Genomic DNA, 3234 nt, shown 5'->3' with positions numbered 1-3234 from the left:
TGTAACACCTGCGTTAATGTGACCAAAAAGATCAAACCTTGACTGAGGCGACAGATACGATAGATTACATGCGATGCAGTGAAAAAACCCCCAGTGATGATGGGGCTTATACATTCTGTACATCCAGAATATGTGAATGACTTCAGCACTGAGGGCCCCATATGGGTGACGCACGGGAGCCGTTTTTGTTCAGAAGCGCTGATCCAGGGAGAGCCTTTTTTTTAAGGGAATTCCTTCTGCCCGGCTGCTTCGATACAGACCGGATGGTTGAATTTACATATATACAGTAACAAGAAAGCATGTGGCAACAGTAGAAAGGGAAGCAGACCTCTTTTAGAGAACTGAAACGAGCTGATGCAACCAGTTATGGATGGAGTAAACATCTGAGCAGATGCTGGACGCGTTTTTGAAACACCTTACTATTACTTCTAGATCTCCGCTATTATTTTCCTTTTTCAATACAAATCAGCTCCACAACTGTTTGGCTGCTATATTTAGATTTTTATTTTTTTAAAAACTTCTATAAACATTAAATGTGAAGCAAGAAGGCAAATGCAGAACATTTAAATTTGGAGTGGATGCCCATCATGTTAATTTTTGAGAGAATGAGCGCAGATTAATCTCTTAAACCCCAGTTTAGCTTTTTGGGGCTTGTTTTTGTTTTGTTTTGTTTTTTAGGTTTACAGTTTGACTTGCACAAAATATCTCTCAAAATTTAAAAAGCTGGGAGACTGTAGGGCTAAAACTGGTCATATTATTTTGAGACACCTTTAGTTATCACAAGGCCAGGATTAATTCAAGCTCACCTTCACCTGCTTTTAAAATTAGAGAGCGACATCAGCTCAACAATGAGTCACTAAAGACTGATGCTGTTATTGAACCTGTTCTGACAAAAAATTCTTAACTTGAGCTGCACCGAATAGAAATTAAACACTTCTGTAGGAATCTTATAGTTAGTAGAAAAAAATATGAGGTTTATTAAAAGACACGTTCCTGTTGGAGATACTCCATTGGTGGTATTCCAAACCTGCTGTTGAGAATAAAATATTTTTTGCTTTCTTAAAATATTCTGCTCTCTCTGGCCAACAGCAATATCTATCACAAACAAACTGACATGCATATTTCAAAACCAGTGACATTTTTTTAATTTTTCATTCGGACTTATATAGTTGCCAACCATTGTCCTCACAACTGATTATTAATTGCATGCTTACTCTCAGGTAAGCATAGTCCATGGTTTCTCATAATGCAGTCAGAAGCTAGAGGTCAGATTTTTGCCAGAGAAAGCAAGTGTTCCACTCCATTTTGTACAGGTTCTTCAAATCACAACTGCAGACAAAAAGAACAGAATTGGGGCTTTTTTGTCATCAGTTACACACTTACAAAACAAAAATGACCATCAGCTGTAGAATATCGCCTTTACACCGGAGCGGCTGACAAGAATCCATCTTTGATAAAACATTCCGGAGAAAGCTTTTCCAAGTCGTCCGATACCAAATGGAAAGAAGGGGCCGCTATGGAACATACAAACACCACCAAATGAGAGCAATGACATGCTTCTTTTAACTTCTTCTCTTCAATAAAGATCATTCATCAGGCAGAACCATCCCTTCTGGAATGTGTGATTGGAAACGAGGGGACTTTAAATCCCTCTCCCGGACACTCCATCCATCTTCAACACGCCACTGGTCTGGGCACCACTGGCCTGGAGATGAATCGCTGAACCAGATGCCTCCATTCAGCCGATCTCTTCTACCTTCATTTAAAATAATAACAGTAAATACCACCAAATGCGTAGAACCCAAAATCAGGCAGTCACATCACAATTTCACTGGGGCAGTCAGGCATCTCGGACCTGCATCCAATTTAGAGAGATACAGGGAGGCAGAGGAAGCAGAGGGTCCCACTCCCACCCATCTGCACCTCCTAAAAACAAAACAGGTGCACAATATTAAGTATGCACCTGTGTGTACGCACAGGTGTGTGTATGTGTATGTCAGAGGTATACATAGACTAGAAAAGGTGATAGTGTTGTGACATGAGGTATAGACTAACCTTTGGAAGGAAACAATTCAACTCTGTGATGGCCTTTCCTGTGATGACACGCATGGAGAAACCTCAGGAATCAGATGGCATTCACCCTCTGATTCCCTATCATAACGCTATTCTCTCACCACTATTATGATGGCGACATTTATAGCAGGATATACAGAGCTCGTAATTATTCTCATGATATGGAGGAGAGGAAGAGGGAGATGGATGTTAATGTTACACAGCTTGCACAAGAGCCAGGATGGCGTAATTTTGCTGTATTCTACGTGTCATAAATATGACTGATGGCGATACCCAGTCTGTTGAATTACATTTACATATAGATTTACATTCCCATCAACATGTAATAAAGGCACGGGCCTGAAGGTTCATACTAGTCACTCACACATTCATGCTCACACCAAGTGAACATACTTACATATTCAGAGGATTTACAGCTGGTATTTGGACCTTACTGTAGATGTATACATCAGAGAAATGATGCAGTAAAACAACATATAGGGCCCTGAGGGATGTTTTGTTTGCAGAAACAATATTTTTGGAAGTAGAGCAGCCTGGCTGACTTCAGTGTCAAGTTTGACAATTAAAAGTTTAGCAGAGGAGGTTCGCGTTCATGAATCACAAAGAAAATCCACCTTAAGTACGCAAGACTTGAATACTAACTGTTGGTGATGGAGGTCTCTTACTTTGTTGACAGTTTTGGACATTTTGTCTTTGTCAGCAAAAAGCTGGAAGCAAATGAGAGGAAATGGGTAGATTCCCCATTTGGACTTAAACCAAATGAGTATCTCCATTCCCTTGGCTGCCGGCACACTAACAAACTATTTAAACCAGTGGTTTCATATGATGATGCTTAGCAGTTAAAGTAAGAGAGAAAATATTAATGAAGCCTACCTGCGCAAGCAAACAACCTACAAACAACAACAAAAATCTTTTTTTTCTTCTAATTCTTAATTGACAGCCTTCTTAAATTATCTTGTGGTACCATGAGGGATTATGACCTTCAGATCTTTTGAGATCAACACATTTTCATTTCATCTTTTCTTCATTGAATCAATGTTGGAATTTTGATAAGAAAATGAATTTCTAGTTGAATTGTTGTAAAAGAAATCCAAATCAAAGAAGAATAATCTCCTTTTATATCAGAATAGGCATCACAAGCAGGGGTGCCACCGGGGGGGG

Source organism: Pundamilia nyererei, unplaced genomic scaffold (assembly GCF_000239375.1).
Source record: "Pundamilia nyererei isolate P.nyererei 1_Seehausen unplaced genomic scaffold, PunNye1.0 scaffold00107, whole genome shotgun sequence".
Taxonomy (NCBI): Eukaryota; Metazoa; Chordata; class Actinopteri; order Cichliformes; family Cichlidae; genus Pundamilia; species Pundamilia nyererei.
The sequence above is the reverse complement of the archived record's forward strand: the minus strand, read 5'-3'. Positions refer to the sequence as shown.